The 23,067-nt window shown below is 32.9% G+C and overlaps 1 long non-coding RNA gene and 2 pseudogenes across 1 annotated transcript; 1 reads left to right on the top strand and 2 right to left on the bottom strand.

The window, feature by feature from the left end:
* Window positions 1-878: 878 nt before the first annotated feature.
* Window positions 879-1,305, bottom strand: LOC149783300 (protein BUD31 homolog pseudogene; annotated as a pseudogene).
* Window positions 1,306-3,238: 1,933 nt separating this feature from the next.
* Window positions 3,239-12,292, top strand: LOC149783301 (uncharacterized). Its single transcript, XR_016414010.1, has 3 exons — window positions 3,239-3,333; window positions 8,537-8,588; window positions 12,128-12,292. It is a non-coding gene; the product is annotated as an uncharacterized LOC149783301 (long non-coding RNA).
* Window positions 6,078-6,506, bottom strand: LOC149783302 (protein BUD31 homolog pseudogene; annotated as a pseudogene).
* Window positions 12,293-23,067: the final 10,775 nt, after the last annotated feature.

The following is a 23,067-nucleotide window of genomic DNA, read 5'->3' on the forward strand; positions in this document are numbered from 1 at the left end:
TTCATGCCAGAATAATAAGTCTCTGTGATTGTATGAGTACCATATAATTGCCACTGGATCATGCCGCCATCATAGCGGATCAAGACGTAACATCAATCATGTCCACGCCTTGACAGATGGTAAGAGCTTTAGATTTAAGGAGCTTCAGAGTTTTAAAATGAGTAAATCCAATTAATATGTATCCCTTGAAGGGATTGTTCCGTTTGTATGGATAGATCGTAGGATGCACGCAGATACATGCATATATTTATTTTAAATGTGATTGCAAATCGATCTGATAGTCCGGTAAAGATAAATAAAATAGTCAACAATGAATAACATAGTGATGGAAGCCTTGTTTACATTTATTGATCTCTCATTATGATGTTTTTAACATACACATACAGTTGAGCTAAATCTGAAGTATTCCGATTTTTATCAGTTACATATCAATGTATATGATTTTGATATCGTTACAAGCGTATGTGGCATTAATTGTTAATTGCATCGACGTATCAGTCGTCCGCCATAGGAATATGTGCAGGTCTCAACAATATTCGCAAAATACATATGCCATTTAATAAAGAATAAATGTTACTGCACCAGACTGGTCAGAATTAAAAAGTACCATATCCCACGTCATATAAGCATCACGTTTGTCAGTGAAAACTGAAAATTATTCGCAAAAAAAAAATGCCATTTAATAAAGAATAAATGTTACTGCACCAGACTGGTTTCAATTTCAAACTACGGTATCCCACGTGACATATTAGCATCACGTCAGTCAGTGAAAACTGAAAATTATAGTCAGAAAAATACTATGACGAATTGTTAATACGTTTTCAGTAATAAGTTTGTAACACTGTTTAAAAATAATGTTGTCGAACTTCAGATTTCCTCTAAATTGAGACTGAACAGCCTCTGCATCCGCAGTGAACACACTCTACTATCACACCCTCTTCTAGTTTGGACTTCGGAACACGGCATAAACAGTTGATATCAGGCTTGGTGTCCCGGGTCTGAATACAGCGAAGACAGCAGAGATTTTCATAACCCGGCTTCTTCCACTCGGCGATCAGATTTTTATCTGCAATATTCCTCACAAAGCAGTATCCGAACAACTCCTTACTAATGGCCTTTCTAGTGTAGTCAAATGTATCTGGATTTTTCATGACGAATCTGAACTACAGGCCAAAGTGCCTCCACTTTTCTTTCGCCTCCTCGTAGCTCTTGTTCGGCCGCATTAATTTTGTCGCCGAAGTCGTCCAGGATTGGTTTGACCATATCCCATCCATCCGGATATTTTCTTCTCCTCACATTCAGCATATTTTTATGTTAGGTTCTGTATGACAATGAACAGAATGCACGGATAAAGATCTTATTTTTCAGTGTCTTTTATTATATTAGGTCAGAGTTCTGTTGCATACGTTTAGTCGTTTTATAGTAAAATAAATTAATGAGACCCCAAACTGACCAATAGCCAGCCAGGTGGTTCAAGATAGTTTCGACCTAAGGCGAGTACCACCTGTGAAACTAATGACATCCGGGATGAGCATATAACATACAGCAAGTTCCTAAAATAGTAGGAGAAATCAAAATACGCATTGTTTTATAAGTGTATACCTGCCATAGTTATATTAATGATAATAAGAATTCCATCATTGTAATGATGATAATGAGTATGTCAATTAAAGAGACGATGTAATAAAAGTTATCATTTAATAAGGGAAGGAAGAAAAGAAATGAGAAGTTTACGAACGTACCTTTCTATCAAATGATCTACCTAAACAAACACATACATATAAACTTCATTGCAATATTGTAATGTTAATGTAGATTCATGGGCCTATGGCCTAATGTCAGTCAGTCATACAGATAGACAGACAGACAGACAGACATACATACATACACAGACAGACAAACAGACAGACAGACATACTTATTCGAAGTATTAGAGTAACAGTCATTTTATTCGATGGTAATTATCTGGTTTACAACCTGCTCATTTCTATTAGTTTTTTACTCGTACTATCAATAATATCATTGCAGGTTTATATTTAGAAAACTTTTTTTTTCTTCTTTCTAACTTAGAAATTTCCTGCATGTCACATACGGTACCCGTATTAGTTTCTGGCATGAAATGTGCTCATGCCGGATGTCTAACAATAGGAAGTCATTATAGTACAACACGTTGTATAAACCATATGGCGAAACTACAACTCTTTGAATGATCCGGCGGACTATTAACGAGTTTGTTGTCTAATCGGTTACATTAGGGAATTCAAAGCACTTTTATGCAAAACATTCTCTTCTACTGAAAACTGAACCAAAATAATTATTATTTCCTGTTTCGTTAAGGAAGCATTTAACTCAGTAAGATCGTATTTTCTGGCACGTTGAATCAATTCATATTTTTTTAAAAGATCTAATAGTCCCCGGGTAGGACTTGAAAAAAAGATTTTCACTTCTGATGGTATTTTACAAAAAGCTTCCTTGTTTCACTCAGAGTTCAAAAACTAAAGAAATTCAAATTTCAAGAGCAAAGTTTTCTGAATTTCTAGCCAAACTTTTACATTATCACGGACTAGCCACCAATTCTTCTGTTACTTGTCTACACTCGAATAGATTATTATTCTAAAACAATGATTTAAAATCTGAATACTGTTCAAAACAGATGCCCTTATAATGGTCACGTGATCGTGTTTATATCACGTACTCTCAAAGTGGCCCTGACAAAATCCAATCATTTTACTCTAAGAATAAAAGTTATAAAAATTATTCATTTCACTAAAAACTATTTAAATCCCTAGAGTCACGTATTCAACACAGCCTCGATCTCAGCCATATTATTCCCACAATAAAAATAAATAATATAAAAACTTGTTCACGTGACTGTTACTAATTTTGAATTAAGTCCTGGACCCAGGTCAGCCTTAGGTGTTCACAAATGAATCAGTGATGGTCAAACTAGTTTCTGAAAAAAATTACAAATCACCTAAACAAGATTATAGTATAATAGCATGTACAATAAAAAATAAATTTGCAAAGCTAACAAACAAACATTATATGTAAAATAAATATGAATTAAATTAGATAGACGTAACACGATCATGTAAACAACATTTTTTCTATTGTAATCTGGAGAGTGTTTTATCTCAACCTCAACACAAAGAATAATGATAGACTATAAATATCGATGACAGCAAGAACTACGCATCTATGTTAACTGAGTTGAAATCTATCAAATAGCTTTAAATTTCAGTAATTGCAGAAGTGAAGAGCACAGTTCTATGAGAGTATATGTATGTACAGATTTAGTGGATGGGATAATTTTGGAATAACTTTTTACAAACAGTAAGTATAAATCATTTCTGAACAGATGATAGTGATGTCCATAAGGGAAGCAAAGACCTTGTAATGAATATTATTCAAAAAGAAATAACTGCATGTTATAATGTCAGCTGTATCTGTCTTAATATAGTTATCTCCCCTACACAAACTTGTCTGCTTTAAATGTTTATATTCGTATCAGTTCACATAAGCAGTTGTAATGTGTATTTGATCAGGAATACACTAATTTTAATAGCTATGATATTCTATCGGCTATCTGACATAGTGACATATCTACATTGATATGTGTCTCACTTATGTCATGTGCACTTTTCCTTTCATATTTATAAATCCCCAATTTCAACATTGGCTATGGCGACCTACTCAGTGCGCTGAAAATGGATTCTTAGATATGTCTTCATAAATCATTTTGGTTCCTTTGCCACTATTTGTAGTCAACAGCATCGAAGGTTCCTTTTGGCTTTTATGTAACATGATAAACTCGACAGTCGTCATTAATTGGCTTCCGGTTAGTCCACATCGGATAAAACATTTCATCTTTTTATCTCTTCAAATTAATCTATTTGAACTAGTGCTGCATGACGTATGTTGTAATTTTAACAAGATACGTCGTTCTAAGCAGGATATATTTACTTGCCGAAATTAAGAATGAAGATGCCTTTAAGAAAGGTTGAGCAATTAAAGAACAAACAAGGATGTTTTTGTATGTTTCATATAATCCTTACAATGTAAGTCAACAAGCAATGTCTGTTGAGAGAGAGAGGGAGAGAGACAATCCATACATTGGTTATGGGCAACTAATACTAAAATTGAAATTACAAACAGTTTATTGAGAAGAGAAAACACACAGAGCTATCACCATCTAAAGATAAAATGTTGGCAACGAGATATTTAGAATTCCAATTCAATTGTTGAATTAACTCCATATCTAAAAATGTAGACATTTATATTATCTGGTTTTTAAAAGCAGGAAACGTATTAAATACAGCAAAACCTGTATTTACATTTAATAGCAAACACGCGACTTGTAATGAACCTAAACTTGAAGCAGTCATAGTTATTTACTTTATTTACTGTTTAAGAAATGTTCGTCACTAAGATAAGCGTTATATATCGTACCTTTATATATCATGATTTAATTGACAACATAATTGACATCTTATCGAATTTGCCTAAAATCTAATCACCCCATAACCATGTGTGACCCTTTAGTTTCCAATGATTTTCAGAGCAATCATGTTCTTTATCGGTACTCTTTTCGAAATGTTTGGATTGTAATTACGTTAGGTATGAAGTCGGTGCTTTGTCAAAATATATATTGATTCTTAGGGACAATGATCACTGCTCACAGATGTGATGATCATTAAATTCTGCTATAAATATGTTTGTGTTTATGTGTGTGTGTGTGTGTGTGTGTGTGTGTGTGTGTGTGTGTGTAATGTCATGATGCAAGTTAATTGCAGCAGTGCTGACCCCAAATCACGTTAGACATATCTCTATATAATATACATTTATAGAAGTGTAAGTTTGACTTTCTAGAAGTCAATTACGGACTGCCGATTTAGATAATATGGTGTGTGTTAGGGTGGGCTATGCTGTAATGTAACCCCTAGATTTATGCAAATGTTATCAAGGGATGCATTTTGACATGTGCTACACCGTGATTATCAAACGGAGGATACTGTGACCCATATTTTTTACTTGCAGTATTTGTTCCAAATTTTTAAGTTGATTTCACGAGCACATGCTACAATCCTTAAACTAGAGTATTATTCGCATATCTATTACACTTACAAACAAACGAATGACACTTTGCCATACGATCCACGTTGTGGTGGCTTAGGTTATGTTTTCGAATTTAGCTAATATTGGATACATTGTTTTGTATCCTGAGTACAAATTCTTACACCTTTAATCCCGAAACTTAGTCAGGAACTACATTTGTATGAGTACTACCTGACTGATATGTCCTACTTCACAGACATAGCTTCAATCTTAAGTCTTATTCATGCCAGAATAATAAGTCTCTGTGATTGTATGAGTACCATATAATTGCCACTGGATCATGCCACCATCATAGCGGATCAAGACGTAACATCAATCACGTCTTGACAGATGGTAGGAGCTTTAGATTTAAGTGAGTTTTGAAGTGAGTAAATACAATGAATATTTAACTCTTGAAGGGATTGTTCCGTTTGTATGGATAGATTGAAGGACGCGCGTACATACGTGCATAGATTGATTTTATATGTGATTGCAAATCGATCCGATAGTAAGGTAAATGTAAATGAAACAGTCAACAATGAATAATAGTGATGTAAGCCTTGTTTACATTTATTGATTCTCATTATGAAGTTTCTAAAATACACATACAATTGAGCTAAATCTGGAGTATTCCGATTGTCATCAGCTACGTATCAGTTTATATGATTTTGAAATCGTTACAAACTTATATAGCATTAATTGTTAATTGCATCAGCGTATCAGTCGTCCGCCATAGGAATATGTGTAGATCTCAACAATATTCGCAAAAACACATTTGCCATTTAATAAAGAATAACTGTTACTGCACCAGACTAGTTTGAATATGAAACTACGGTATCCCACGTGACATACAAGCATCACGTTTGTCAGTGAAAACTTAATTATAGTCAGCAAAATAATGACGAACTGTGAATACGTTTTCAATAATAAGTTTGTAACACTGTTTAAAACTAATGTTGTCGAACTTCAGATTTCCTCTCAATTCAGGCTGAACAGCCTCTGCATCGGCAGTGAACACACTCTACTATCCCACCCTCTTCTAGTTTGGACTTCGGAACACGGCATAAACAGTTGGTATCAGGCTTGGTGTCCCAGGTCTGAATACAGCGAAGACAGCAGAGATTTTCATAACCCGGCTTCTTCCACTCGGCGATCAGATTTTTATCTGCAATATTCCTCACTAAGCAGTATACGAACAACTCCTTACTAATGGCCTTTCTAGTGTAGAACAAGTCATAAATGTATCTGGATTTTTGATGACGAATCTGAAATACAGGCCAAAGTGCCTCCACTTTTCTTTCGCCTCCACGTAGCTCTTGCCCGGCCGCACTAATTTTGTCATCGAAGTCGTCCAGGGTTGGTTTGATCATATCCCATCCCTCCGGATATTTCCTTCTCCTCACATTAAGCATATTTGTGTCTTAGGTTCTGTGTTACAATCAACAGAATGCACGGATAAAGATCTAAATTTTCAGTGACTTCTATTGCATATGTTTAGCCGTTATATAGTAAATCAATTAATTAGACCCCAAACTGACCAATAGCCAGCCACGTGGTTGAATTTAGTTTCGCCATAAGGCTAGTACCACCTGTCAAACTAATGACATCCGGGATGAGTAAATTGCAGTCTGGAAATTAATTTGAGTATATGGCATTCAGCAAATTTCTAAAATAGTAGGAGAAATCAAAATAAGTATTTTTTTTCTTCTAAATGTAAACCTGTCATGATGATATTAATAATAATAATAAGAATACCAAGACTGTTATCGTGATTATGAGTATGACAATTAAAGAGGTGATGTACTAAAAGCTGTCATTTCATAAAGAAAGGAGGGAAGGAAATAAGGCTTTACGTATGTACCTTCATATCTACTGATCTATCTAAACAAACACATACATATCAACTTCATTGCAACATTGTTTTGTTATTGTGGTTTTATGGACCTATGCCCTATATTACCGATAAACTATTGACATACAGACAGACATACAGACAGACAGACTGGTTTGAACTATCAGAGTAACATTTATTTTATTCGATGGCAATTATCTGGTTTACAACCTGTTTATTTGTATTATTGTTACTCTTATTATCAATAACAACATTGCATGTTTACTGTTTACATTTAGCAGACTTATTTTTCTTTTTTTTGTAACTAATTTAGAAATTTCCTTTATGTCAAATACCCAAATTAGTTTCTCGCAATAAATGTGCTCATGCCGGATGTCAAACAATAGGCTGTTATTAGTGCAACATGTGGTATGCACCGTATGGCGAAACTGCTAACCTTTGAATAATCCGACTGACTATTAACGAGTTTGTTGTCTAATCGGTTTCTTTACTCAAAATTAACCTTAGTATGTGCAATGGAATCTGACATAATATTAATATGTATATTTTATTTAATAATTTGTTTCTTATTCTATTTTTTTAAATTACATTATATGCTATTGTAATGTAACGCTGTTTACTGGATTTGACCTTTCCCACAATTGAATCCATTTGTGCTTGACCTAACTGACGTTTTAATTTTTTTTATTTCATTTAATTGAACAACTAAAAATAGCTTCATTATTCTCTAGGTGTAATGTCATATTAACAAATTATTATTCAGGTAAAAAAAGTGGTGTAAATATACTGATCAGGGCCAGGGTTTTCGGAAAATCCCATGTGAATTGTATAGGTTATTGCTCTGTAAGTAAACAATGTTCATCAGATCATTCTAGAGGTTTATTTTCCATTAGGTATTGGTTGTTTTTAGAAAATGCTAATATGACCTTGGGTCAAGCAGCAGAGAACTATATTATCTTATGACTGTAGGATTTGACCAGTTATGCTTTCACATCTGGCACTGTGTCCAATTTGGGCTTAATGCTTTTTTCTTCACAATATTTAATTAAAGTGATTATTTTCCCTGGAAATATAAAGTGCTCTTATATTGTTTTTGGACGAAGATATTTACTGGATTTTCTACTGAATTAAAAACTGGAATAATATTTCTGTGATTCAACAAGTGCTTGTTGACACATCAGAACTTCGCTGACCAAAAGAGAGACGTCATCGCCTTCCATCTTGACTTTCATTGGGATTTGAACTGAGATTCACTTAGAACATTTCATTGATGGGACTTATGTTGATAATTTTTGGATTTTTTGGGAGGGGGATTTAAATCGCAATACAGTAATTTTTTTCTCATTTTTCACTTTATGTTTCATGGAAATAAATTATTAAATTTTACAAAGGTTACTTTTTGTTTTCACTCTTTTTAAAAGCATATACTCGTAATACTACAGAACAGATGCGACTATACAAGCATGATCAAACAGTAGAAGCTGGGCTAGGTGAGATGATAAAGGATCAAGAAGCAGTTTGTAAGCACATTGAAGTCTATCGGATAGTGTAAATACATGAGTATTTCGGTGTGTATTTCTGTATTTCTAGTAACCGTGACGGAACTACTATTCCTTGAATGATCTGGATGCCTATTATTCAGGTAGGTGTCTAATTGGCCTCTATACTAAACAATAAATAAATAAATAAATAAATAAATAAATAAATAAATAAATAAATAAATAAATATGCAGTAGACAATCTTAGGTATCTATCGTGTATTAGGATTGTTATGTTACAAATGCGCACTGCATGCATATAATGCCGTTTTGCATTTGTATTTCTTTCTCTTGCTTTTCGTAGTTGTGCCAGTTTGAGTTTTAGAAGGGATTGTATTAGGCTGAAATACTTTTCTGCCATAAGGCTCTTGGATAGAAGTCTTCTTTACAAAAAGAACTTTATGAGTTAAAGAATGCTAATCAACAGCACGAGAAGCTTTTGTCAAGATTGGTGTTATTTTCGATATGGACACTGTTTTTGAACCCTTCAAGTAATAAAAGTTGTTTGAGACATTCGTAATCTTGTTTAACGTTCTTGGCTAAGCACCATCTATCAAAAACTGCTTATTTACTTTAGCAGACTCGACATGAGTTTGTCCAGCTTTTTTCTAGTTTCTGAATTTTTACCAAAATGCTTCAAGGACTAATTCATAACCCCTTACTATGCAATCCTTAACCGCATCATAGGCATCATTTTGCTGAACTGATAGTGAACGGTAAATATCACTAGCTTTACCAATGGGTACACAATGTAATAATTGTGTCTAATGCTGATTTGGCCATTTGAAATTATCAGCAAATTTTCCAAGTAAGAAAAATATTTATAAACATCTTTTGCTCTTTAAAGAGGGCACTACTCTAATATTCTTTCAATATCAAAACTTAAGTTTGCATATGAAGTGGAAATATGTTTTTCACATTCCATCTCCATTTTTTAATTCTAAATTGATATTCTCTCTTCCTTCTCTCTTTGCATTTCCATTTTCAACTCTCTCTTTCTTCCATTTGCATTTGTTCATTTTGTAATTGCATTTGTATTTCTTTCTCTTTTTCTTCCACCAGTAAATAAATGTGTGTTCTCTTTCTCTCTCTCTCTCTCTCTCATACTGTAAATGCATTTGTTGTTTTTAGTAACTGCATTTACATTTTTCTGCTTTTTAATCTTTCTGAAGTTCCAGCTTCCTCAACTCCAATTCCATCTTGTATTTTAATTCTAATTCCCTTACTTTAATGTCAGAGTCTGTTACAGACTTACTGATAGAATTCAAAGCACTTTTATCCAAAACATTCTTTTCTTCCAAATACTGAACCAAAATACTTATTATTTCCTGCTTCGTAAAGGAAGCCTTTACCTCAGTAAGATCGTATTTCCTGGCGCGTTGATTCAATTCATCATTTTTTAAAAGATCTAATTGTTCCCGGTAGGACTTGAAAGAAAGATTTCCACCTTTTATGCTATTTTAGAAAACGCTTCCTTATTTCAAAACAAGGTTTTCTGAATTTCTATCCAAACTTCAACATCATCCCAGACTAGCCACCATTTCTTATGTTACTTATATAGACTTGAATAGATTATTATTCTAAAACAATGGTGTACAATCTGAATACTGTGCAAAACAGATGCCCTTATGAGGGTCACGTGATCGTGTTTATATGACGTACTCTCAACGTGGCGCTTACAAAATCCAATAATTTTACTCAAGAATGAAAGTTAATATTATTCATTTCCCTAAAAACTATTTAAAACTCTAGGGTCAGGTATTCAACACAGCCTCGATCTCAGCCATATTATTTGCACAATAAAAATAAATAATAATAAAACTTGTTCACGTGACTGTTACTAATTTTGAATTAAGGCTGGGACACAGGTCAGCCTTAGGTGTTTGCAAATGAATCAGTTGAGGTCAAACTAGTTTCTGAAAAAATTCCAAATCACGTAAACAAGATTATAGTATAATAGCATGTACAATAAAAATAATTTTTAAAGTGAACACACAAACAATATATGTAAAATAAATATGAATTACATTAGATAGACGTAACATGATCATGCATACAAAAAAAATTATGTTGTAATCTGGAGAGTATTTTATCTCAACATCAACACAAAGAATAATAATAGACTATAAATATCGATAACAGCAACAACAACCTATCTATGCTAATTGAGTTGAAACCTCTTAAATAGCTTTGAAGTTCAGTAATTGCAGAAGTGAATAACATAGTTCTATGAGAGTATATGTATGTATATATGTATTTATGTATGTATGTATGTATGTATGTATGTATGTATGTATGCATGTATGTATGTATGTATGTATGTATGTATGTATGTAGTTAGTGGATAGGGATAATTTTCGAATACATTTTTACAAACAGTAAGTATAAATCATTTCTGAGCAGATGATAGTGATGACCATAATGGAAGCAGAAGATCTTGTAATTAATATTTTTCAAAGAAATAATTGCATGTGAGAATGTCAGATGTATCAGTCTTAATGGAGTTATCTCCCGTACACAAACTTGTCTGTTTTAAATGTTTATATTCGTATCAGTTAACATAAGCATTGTATTGTGTATTTGATTAGGAATATCTGACTTAGTGACATACCTACATTGATATGTGTCTCACTTATGTCATGTGCACTTTTCCTTTCATATTTATAAATCCCAAATTTCAACATTGGTTAAGGCGACCTACACAATGCGCTGAAAATGGATTGTTATATGTGTGTCTTCAAAATATACAGGCATTCGTGGCCTTTACGTTTAATGAGCAAATTATGGTCGTTGTTGTTGTATGCAGTTAAACTCGAATTGTGCATCGGTATAATTGATACGTATTACCAAATATAAATAAAAATATGATTAGGAGTTGAAGCAACTGGGCAATTGCAGCCGTGACCATGGACAATCAGGAAATTTCCAACTGTCAAAAATAAACTTGGAAAACAATGGTTACATTAAGAAAAATGACGATAAATAAAGGAGAATCTCTGTCTCAGACTTATTATGATCCAAAAAGAGCGAGGAAATGAGTGCCTACCGAATGTCATCTGCAAAGTGCGTTTAATGGTGAAACAATGTTTAGCAATCAAAACTAATGGTGATGAAATAGCTAACAATTTCGATCACCTAAAATCTCGTTGTGAAGACACCAGGGACATTACATAGCTTTAACATAAATTGCGAAACATGTGCTTGCGATGATATTCATAATTAGGTGTACCTGATTATAGTTTTCTGTATTTCTAGTGAAAACTTTCGTTGATGTCACTATATTGAAGTAAACTGAATTCCACCTGATGAGTTCACTTGCTTTCGAATGGTACTGACCGAAATCGTGACACATTGACCCGTGATTTCAATAACTCTTTCTTAGGACTAAATTCAACACAATGTTGTAGGTTGTTTTATGATGGTACCGAAAACAGGATTACATCGATGTAAAAAGAAATAGCAAGCAGGTAAATGATGAAGACTAATGTGCAGTCTGCACACACTGTTTTAGACATTCCGAAATGGATATATTTTCAAATTTAGTTTAATCCATATCTTTTCAGAATGATATTCTAAATAATATTTTCATAAGTTGATTGAAACATTCTGAAATAAAGCTTAAATACTTTATTTTGCTTCACAGATTACCCGGAATAACGTGAACAAAACGCCACCAAACGTACCCAAGCAAATTTGCTCGAGTTCGTTGCTCAAACGGCCATACGACATAAATCAGTCTTGTTCCGTGGCCTCTATTTGTATTCAACAGCATCGAAGGTACCTTTTGGCTTATATGTAACATGATAAACTCGACAGTTGTTATTAATTGGCTTCCGTTTAATCCTTTGGATAAAACATTTGATCTTTTTTTTTCTTTCTTACAATGAAACTGTTGCAAGAAGTTCTGCATGACTTATATTTTAATTTTAACAGCATACGTCGTTATAAACATGTTTTATTTACTTGCCGAAATTAAGAATGAACATGCCTTTAGGAAAGGATGCGCAATTAAAGAACATACAAGGATGATTTTGTCTCCTTAATAGTATCCTTGCAAGGTAAGTCAACAAGCGATGTCTATTGAGAGAGAGAGAGAGAACATAATTAACATCTTATTGAATTTGCTTAAGATCTAGTCACCCCATACCCACGTGTGACCCTATAGTATCCATCGATTTTCAGCTCAATCATGTTCTTTATCAGCACATTTTTCGAAATGTTTGGATTGTGATTATGTTAGGAATGAAGTCGGTGCTATGTCAACATATCTTATATTGAGCCCTAGGGGACAATGATGACTGCTCACAAATGCGATGATCTTTACATTAAACTAAATGTGTGTGTCAATAATCTAGAGATGCATGTTAATTGCAACGTTGATGACCCCCAAATCACTGTGCCCTATCCACGTTAAACAAATCTATATACAATATATATTTATAGAAGTGTAAGTTTGAATTTCTGGAAGTCAATTACGGACAGACGATTGAGATAATATGGTGTCTGTTAAGGTGGGTTACGCTGTACTGTAACACCTAGATTTATGCAAATGTTACCAAGGGATGAATTTTGACGTGCTACACCATGACTATCAAACGGAGGACACTGTGACCCATATTTTATACTTAAATTATTTGTTTCAAATTTTTATGTTGATTCCCCGAGCTCTGTGCATGCTAGAATCCTTAAACTAGAGGATTATTTGCATATCTATTAGCAAAACACATTTACAAACAAACGAAGTACACTTTGCCATACGTTCCACGTTGTAGTGGCTTAGGCTATGTTTTAGCATTTAGCTTATAGCGGATAAATTGTTTTGTATCCTGAGTACACATTGTTACACCTATAATCCCGAAACTCAGTCAGGAAATACATTTTTATGAGTACTACCTGACCGATATGTTCTACTTCACAGACAATTGTTCAATCTTAATTATTATTCATGCCAGAATGATCAGTCTCTATTATTCTATGAGTACGACATACTTGCCACTGGATCATGCCGCCACAATAGTGGATCAAGCCGCCACAATGGTGGATCAAGCCGCCACAATAGTGGATCAAGCCGCCACAATAGTGGATCAAGCCGCAACATCAATCAAGTCCACGCCTTGACAGATTCTAGGAGCTTCAGATTTAAGTGAGTTTTAAAATGAGTAAATACAATTAATATGTAACCCTTGAAGGGATTGTTCCATTTGTATGGATAGATCGAAGGACGCATGCACATACATGCATAGATTTATTTTAAATGTGATTGCAAATCGATCCGATAGTCAGGTAAATGTAAATGAAATAGATCAGATTTTTATCTGCAATATTCCTCACTAAGCAGTACTCGAACAATTCCTTACTAATGGCCTTTCTAGTGTAGAACAAGTCGTAAATGTATCTGGATTTTTCATGACGAATCTGAACTACAGGCCAAAGTGCTTCCACTTTTCTTTTGCCTCCACGTAGCTCTTGTTCGGCCGCATTAATTTTGTCGTCGAAGTCGTCCAGGGTTGGTTTGATCATATCCCATCCCTCCGGATATTTCCTTCTCCTCACATTCAGCATATTTGTGTCTTAGGTTCTGTATGACAATCAACAGAATGCACAGATAAAGATCTAAATGTTCAGTGACCTCTGTTGCATATGTTTAGTCGTTATATAGTAAAACAATTAATTAGACCCCAAACTGACCAATAGCCAGCCAGGTGGTTGAAAGTAGTTTCACCACAAGGTGCGTACCACCTGTCAAACTAATGACATCCGGGATGAGTAAATTGCAGTCGGGAAATTAATTTGAGTATATGGCATTCATCAAATTTCTAAAATAGGTGAAATCAAAATAAGTAATCTTTTCTAAATGTAAACCTGTCATGATGATGTTAATAATAATAATAATTCCGTGATTGCTATAAAGATTATGAGTATGTTAATTAAAGAGGTGATGTACTAAAATCTATCATTTACTATAGGAAGGAAGGAAGGAAGTAAAGAAATGAGACGTTTACGTATGTACCTTCATATCTACTGATCTACCTAAACAAACACATACATATCAACTTGATTGCAACATTGTTATGTTGTTGTGGTTTTATTGGCCTATGCCCTATATTACAGATAAACTATTGACATGCATATAAGCATAGATACATACAGACAGACAGACAGACAGACTTATTTTAAACATCAGAGTAACATTTATTTTATTCGATGGCAATTATCTGGTTTAAAACCTGCTTATTTCTATTATTGTTACCCTTATTATCAATAACATCAATGCATGTTTACAGTTTACATTTAGCGGACTTTAAGAAATTTCGTTTATGTCACATACCCAAATTAGTTTTTCGCAAAAAATGTGCTCATGCCGGATGTCAAACAATAGACTGTAATTAGTGCAACACGTGGTTCGCACCATATGGCGATACTGCTAATATTTGAATACTCCGACTGACTATTAACGAGTTTGTTGTCTAATCGGTTCCTTTACTCAAAAAATTACCTTAGCATATGCATGGAATCTGACATAATATTAATATGTATATTTTAATTGATAGTTTGTTTCTTATTTCTATTTTTTTTAAAATTTCATTATATGCTATTGTAATATAACACAGTTTACTGGACTTGACCTTTCGCAAAAATGAGTCCATTTGTGCTTGACCTAACTGACTTTTTAAATTTTATATTTCATTTAATTGAACAACTAAAAATAGCTTCATTATTCCCTAAGCGTAAAAGCATATTACCAAATTATTGTTCAGGTAAAAAAGAAGTGGTATAAATATATTGTTCAGGGCCAGGGTTTTCGGAAAATCCCATGTGAATTGTACAGGTTATTGTTCTGTAAGTAAACAATGTTCATCAAATCATTCTAGAAAGTTATTTTCCATTAGATTTTTGTTGTTTTTAGAAAATGCTAATGTGACCTGGGGTCAAGCAGAGAACTACATTATCTTGTGATTGTGAGGATTTGACCAGTTGTGCTTTAAAGCTGGCATTTTAAGTTGTATTATGTTGTGTCCAATTTGGGCTGAATGTTTTTTTCTTCAAAATATTGTACTAAAGTGATTATTTTCCCTGGAAATACAGAAGTGCTCTGATATTGTTCTTCGACAAAGACTTGAATTTCTACTAAATTTAAAGCTGGAATAATATTTCTTTTATTTAACAAGAGCTTGTTGACATATCAGTACTTCGCTGACCAAAAGAGAGAAGTCTTCGATTTCCATCTTGGATTTCTTCGGGACTTGAACTGAGATTCACTTGTAACATTTCATCGATAGGAATTGTCTTTATAATTCTTGGATTATTTTTGGATTTAATTCGCAATACAGTAAGTTTTTTTTTTCTTCTCATTTTTCACTTTGTATTCCATGGAAATAAATTATTAAATTTTACTAAGCTTATTTTTTGTTTTCACCCCTTTCTGCTACTTTTTTTAAGAGCATAGACTCGTACACTACAAAACAGTAACAGGTGCGACTATACATGCATGATCAAACAGTAGAAATGGGACTAGGTTAGATGATAAAGGGTCAGGAAGCAGTTTGTGAGCACATTTAAGTCTGTTGGATAGTATAAATACATGACTATGTCGGTGTGCATTTCTGTATTTCTAGTAACCGTGACGGAACTACTAATCCTTCAATGATCTGGATGCCTAATAATATGGTAGGTGTCTAATTGGCCTCTCTACTAAACAATTACCAAACAGATAAATAGTTTAATAGGCAATAAACTAACTTAGTTATGTATCGTGTATTATGATTGTTATGTTACAAATGCGCAACTCATCAATATAATGACGTTAATCCTATTTTTGCCCCAACTTGTAGGGCCGGGCATGAAACGACGCTTAAAATGAGAAGAAGCGGAAACAAATGTCTGGAGGAAATGGAGATCATGAACAGAACCACAGAAGCGTTGGAGCAGAACCTGAGAAGCTGAAAGACGACGTGGAAGTACTTTGGCCAGTATTTCAGATTTATTTTCAGAAATCTAGATACGTGCATCGACTTATTCAATACGAATGATGAACACTATTCGTAAAGAAATGAAAAACTGCTGTTTAGAGAAGAATATCGCAGACAAAAGCTGATCGCCAATGAAAAAAGCAAGGTTATGAAAACTTATACTGTGCTCAAACCTGAGTTGCTACTTGTTAGTGCAAACTCCGCATCTCATTTCCTTAGTTCCAAGCTAGAAGAGGGAAAGATTGTAAAGTGCGTTCACAGCGGATCTAGAGGTTGTTCCAAATGATGCTGCATTTATGAATCAAGAGCATATGTGAAGTTTGGCAACCGTGTATATAAATAGTGTTACAAATTTTTGACAGAAAACTTATCAACAATTTATCAGAGCATTTTCTTGACTTAGAAACGCGTAAATGGCAGATGTGATGTTTTTGTCACGTATGATAAATTGATTTGAACATGAAATAATTTCGAATCCGTCAACAACATGCAGCACATAAGCAATGAAATAAAAAACATACGGAAGAATGCAATATAACTTCTCGTGTCCACAATGTATAGTATCCCTTGATTGTTATGTGTTTTTGAAATATGTTATAGATTACAATAATAATTATTCCAACTCTGGACGACTGAAGAATAAAGGCAAGTAACAATTCATTAATGTCTTAGACCTTTTAAAATATAAATAATTGAATATGTCATTGCTAAAAATCTTATTCCGTTTAAGATTTACATAGCAAAATGTAAAAAAATAATTTATTCTGTATTTATTTACATCATAAAAAGCACACATTATTTCGTTCTTCTCTATAATCTCCTCTGTCATTCTAGCCTTTTATTGTACAGAAATATCAATACAAACACCACAATCAAAATGATGCATTCATTTCATCTCAAGCCAGTAACAGACGAACACAGACTATGTTATGACTGAAAGAACCGTAGCAAACTTTCGTATAAACAAACAAACTATATATATATATATATATATATATATATATATATATATATATATATATATATATATATATATATATATATATATATATATATATATATATAGTTTTCGTGTAGGGATAACCAGTTAGTGTCAAATCGTCCCCAGTTGTCTTGCGATCCAGATGATAATTGGATTGAAACTTTACTTTTATATTAATTCGTATTAGTTTTGAATTCCGGCGAAGTAACGGTGTTTTTTTGCACATTGGGCATTTAACAATTGTTCTAAGCATTCTTCTTCGTAGTGGGACTTCTCCAGTTAACCATGCGTTATGTAAATATTTGAATGCTATACTTTGAATCTTGGGTGAGTCGATGTTGGCCCAGTGTCTCCAAACTCTATCCAATAAACGGGGATATTTTCTTCTTCTACTTTATTTTGTATTCTTAGGTGTTAAATTTTCCCTTATCCAATTATAAGTTTTCTTCGTTTCAATTCCCATAGTTCGTCAACATCTCTATATTTACATAAAAGTTATTTTATATTCCTAAATTTCCTTGGTACTTCCAGTTTTTTCACTAACTTAATATTTTTGTATATATCACTTCTATTCCTCATGGTAAAACCAAACCAGTGTATATATATATATATATATATATATATATATATATATATATATATATATATATATATATAACGCCTCCAAGCTGTTTTTGGTTGGTTATTTAGCATTTAAAATCTATTTAACATATTGGAACATTTAATTAAAATTGGGTTTGGTAGGGCCAGTCCTCCCCTATTCATGGCCCTATATAGTTTAGATTTTTTTCAACATAATGTGTTTTAAAATTCCAAATATATTTTATAATGTCATTATCAATTTTGTCAAGTTCATTGTTCCCTACATCTACATAATTTAAAAGATAATTCATATTAGAAAATAAATACGTTTTTGCAACCTGTGTTCGCATCATTAAGCATAATGGCGTAAGTGCGTAGATTTAGATATTTTCATTTATTTTCCCTTTTTACATTTTTGCAGTTTTCCTTTTCTTCAAACCCCCCCCCCCCCATAAAATCCTAGGTCTTTAACCCTCTTTAATTAAGTGTTGTGGGAAACCCGGGTGGTTTCCCCTCCAGTTCCTTATTTTTAGTATCTCAATTTTGTCATGACTAATATTTGACCCCGACTCTTTTCCGAATGATTCATATTGCTTTTCCAAGTGTTTAAAGGAATTGTAGTCTTTAATAAAGTTTGAACAATTATCAGCATGTTGGAGCATTTTAAACTCTTCTTTTAAATTTGGAATTTTGATAGATTCTATTCCTATGTTGGTTTTGATTTTAATACTGATAATTTCTATTCTTATTACATATAATAACATTGACAGTGGGCAACCATGCCTCACTGATCTTTCTGTGTCAAATTTTTCCGTTACAGCTCCATTGACCTGTACACTTGCAGTTATTTTGTTATACAGGATTTTGGTCCAGTTTAGGATGTTTGTTCCAAAACCAAATTTTTCTAATACTTTTTGTATGTAGTTATGTTCCAATCTGTCGAAAGCTTTCACTTGATCAAAAAATACCATAGCACTTTCCTTACCTGTTTCATTTATAAAATCAATTATGGAACTTATATTTAAAATATTATTTTGAATGTTTCAACCTTTCCTGCAACAAGATTGATTTATATGTATTATTTCATTCATTCCTTTTTTATCTCCATTTGCTAAACTTTTACTTAATATTTTATGGTCTTTATTTAGGAGGGAGATGGGCCTCCAATTTTAAAGTTCTTCCCTGTCGCCCTTCCCCTTGTATATAATTGTTATTAACCCTTCCCTCGTGGATTTAGACATTGTGTCATTTTTTTTAAAGTATATTATGATATAAACATTTAAGAATCGGCGCTAAGTCACTTTGGAATTTTTTTTGTATAATTCCGCATTGAGTCCATCTCTTCCTGGGGATTTACCTTTTGCTAGGTCTTTATTTGTGGATATTATTTCTTAATTTGTGATGAAATCGTCACACAGATTTCTGTGTTCTGACGATATCATTCCACATGGTACCCCTTCTAAATAATCTAATATTACCTGTGTATCTATGTTTTGAGACGTATATAAGTTAGTGTAGTATTCTCTTATTTTCCCCATTATTTCGTTTATATCCTTAATTTCTATCCCAGCATCGTTTAATTTATCTATTGTCAGACCTTCTGCCCTTTTCTAAATTTCATTAAATTGTCATGCTCTCATCGTTATACTTTTTCTTTCTTCCTCTGCTATTTGTTTCAAACTATCCGTATATGTTTTCCTATTTTCGTCTGTTAATGCTTTAATTTTAAGTCTTAGTTTGAATTCTTCTTTTTCCATTTGTTGTATTTTTCTACGCTTCTTTGAATGATAAAGTGCTATTTTTTTAATTTTATCTTTAGTACGTCCAAACTGATAATATATTACTTATAATGTCCCCTTTTTCATTCTTTATTTGATTAATTCATTTTTAATTTCTGCCACAAAACCCTCTTCTAGTATTCTATTATTTATTTTCCAGATCGCTTTCCCCCATTTTTTCCTATTTTTTTAATTCAGTTATAAATGTACTAATTTGTGAAATGAAATTTTGAAATCAATAATTTCTGTATTTTTTGTGTATTTTTTCCTCATATTTAGTAACATAAAAGTTATCCAATCTACTAGCCCCCTTATTTTTTTATTCATGTATGTATTTTGCATTTAATAAATTTAATCTTCTATATATATCCACTAGAATGTGGTCTTTCAAAAGTTTTTCCATTATTTCCCTTGAGCTGTACTCATATGTTGATAGTCCCCCTGTTCTATCTACACTCTCCCCCACCCAGTTATAATCACCTCCTATAACTAACTGTTCCATTGTGTAGTCATTTATATGTTTACTTAAATTTTGGATGAATTCATGTCTCTTTTCTCTGGTGGCTGGACAATTTACATTGACTATATATAATTTATTTACAAGTAGATGTTGCCCTTCCCTTCAAATTCCCCCTTCTTCTGTTCTTTCCCAATTGAAACAATTTTTTTTTTCTTGATAATGGTGGCTTCCCCTGTTCGTATATCATCTTACTTAAAATTATTTAAAATTACAATTACATTCATTTCTTCTCCTATCATAGTTTAAAATTCTTTGGTAATATTAGTATGAGTCTCTTCTAAAATGATTACATCATACTAAGTTAAGCTTATTAATTTATTGACTTTATCGTCATCTAATCCATTAGCGTTGATTGAAGCAATTCGTAAGTTTGTTCCTTCCATTTGTGTTTCCTCCAGGTGGCCGCTTTCTTCTAATTATTGCACAATGTATATGAGTTATTTGTTTATTTTGTTATTAGTGATTGTTTAAAGATAAAATGTTTAGTTATTTGGGGGCACTGGATCCCATCGGCTTACTATTTTACAATATGTTTATTTCTACTAGTGTTGCTCTTATTATCAATAACACCATTGCATTTTACAGTTTACATTTAGCAGACAGTTTTTTTTCTTCTTGTTACTAATTTAGAAATTTCCTTTATGTCACATACCCAAATGAGTTTATCGCAAAAAATGTGCTCATGCCGGATGTCAAACAATAGGCTGTCATTAGTGCAACGCGTGGTATGCAGCATATGGCGAAACTGCTAACCTTTAGATAATCCGACTGACTATTAACATGTATGGTGTCTAATCGGTTCCTTTACTCAAAACATTTACCTTAGTACATGCAATGGAATCTGACGTAATATTAATATGTATATTTTAATTAATAGTTTGTTTCTCACTTTTAGTTTTTTAAATATTCATTATCTGCTATTGCAATGTAACACCGTCAATGGACTTAAAAAAAATATATACAAAAAGGGCAATTACAAAAGAGAAAATAGTTTATTTTTGGATGGGAAATTTGACAAAAATACACTTTATAAAATTACAGATTACATTGTTGGAACAATGAGGGCATCTGGGCAAATAATGGTGATAGGTAGATAACTATGAAATAACTTGTTAAAAAATTGGTATTTGGGGGAGAGGTAGGAACATAAAGTGGAGGGGAATGGGAGGGAGAGCTTTGGTTGACTACCCATTAGGGGTGTGATACTGTCTTCTATCGCAATCTCGCCAGAGTTTCACACCGCTCAGTTAAGCGAACACCCCTCGCTTATAGCAATACTATTTGGCTGGATTTGAGCATTGATGGCAGGACACTCACCTTATCGGAAATAACTATTCACCTTTGGACAAAATAGAGTAATATCGCCATTGCAAAATACGCACACAAATATTCTCTCTCTCTCTCTCTCTCTCTCTCTCTCTCTCTCCCCCCGTCGGGCATGTTCAGATGTAATGTTGCAAATAAGAACTTACTGTTTATGTTATTATCATTGTGTGTTTCACAGAGACTTTGTATTTTCAAGTCACTTTGGCTGAATAAATAGATTGTTATATTATTTGTATAGGGGCAGATAAACAGTAACACAAGATTTAGTGAAAAACACAAAATTAGAAATATTTAACAAATTAAAAAATTCCATGTAAAAATGGAAAAACAAAAAGTAAATGAGGGAATTAAGGATCAAATCCAAACATAATCCAAGAATAATCCAAGAGTAAATTTTAGAAGTCATAATAATGAAATGTTTTAATGAATTCAAGTTCGAGTCTCGACAAAGAATCCAATATGGATGGCGATGACGTGTACAGTATCCTTTATGGCGGTGGAATGTCTACATTTCTGTGTTATTCACAGCCAATAATCCTGTATTAGGAATCCAAATATAACTTTTAAGAAATGTCTTTGTTCAAGAATTCTGTACGAGCACTCAAAATATTTCCTGAGAAACGAATTAATCTTTCAGAATCAAAATAATTTGAAGAAACATTAACCTATAAATTTAAAACTGGCTTAAACAGAAGGAAACAACTTGACATCAGGTTTTTCAAGCCCAGACTGAGATCATCTCTCTAAAACAAAGGTTTAAAACTTGAATACTGCGCGAAACAGATGCCCGCATGAGGGTCTTGTGATCATGTTTACATCACGTATATGAACCTGGCCCTGAAAAAAAAACCAGTCATTTTATTAAAAGAATAAAATAAAATACAAAGTTATTTACATCACTAAAATCTATTTACAACCCAAGGGTCACGTAGTGAATACACAGCCTCGATCTCAGCCTTATTATGCCCACAATAAAAATAAAGTTAATAAACGTGACTGTTACAAATTTTAAATAACGTCCGGGAACTAGGTCAGCCTTAGCTGCTTACAGATGAATCAGTCAAGGTCAAACTATGTTCTACAAATATTTCCAAATCACGTAACAAGATTACATTATAATAGCATGTACAATAAAAATAAATTTTTAAAGCGGACAAACAAAGAATAAAATTGAAACAAATATGAATTAAGTCAGATATACGTAACACTTCCACCATAAAGAAAAAGAAAGCTTTTGGGATAAAGCTTTCTTTTTACCATATATTAATTATACATGAGATTAAAGAAAAACATAAGAAGGACTCGTATAAAAGATAGACAGTGAATATTAAATATAACATGTCTTAACACGGGAACGTGCATCTACTCTTAAATTATCTTTTCCCTTGACGTACCTGACGCAAGACTATATTCCTGTAACAACAA

Source organism: Sinohyriopsis cumingii, chromosome 14 (genome assembly GCF_028554795.1).
Source record: "Sinohyriopsis cumingii isolate HCF-2022 chromosome 14, ASM2855479v2, whole genome shotgun sequence".
Taxonomy (NCBI): Eukaryota; Metazoa; Mollusca; class Bivalvia; order Unionida; family Unionidae; genus Sinohyriopsis; species Sinohyriopsis cumingii.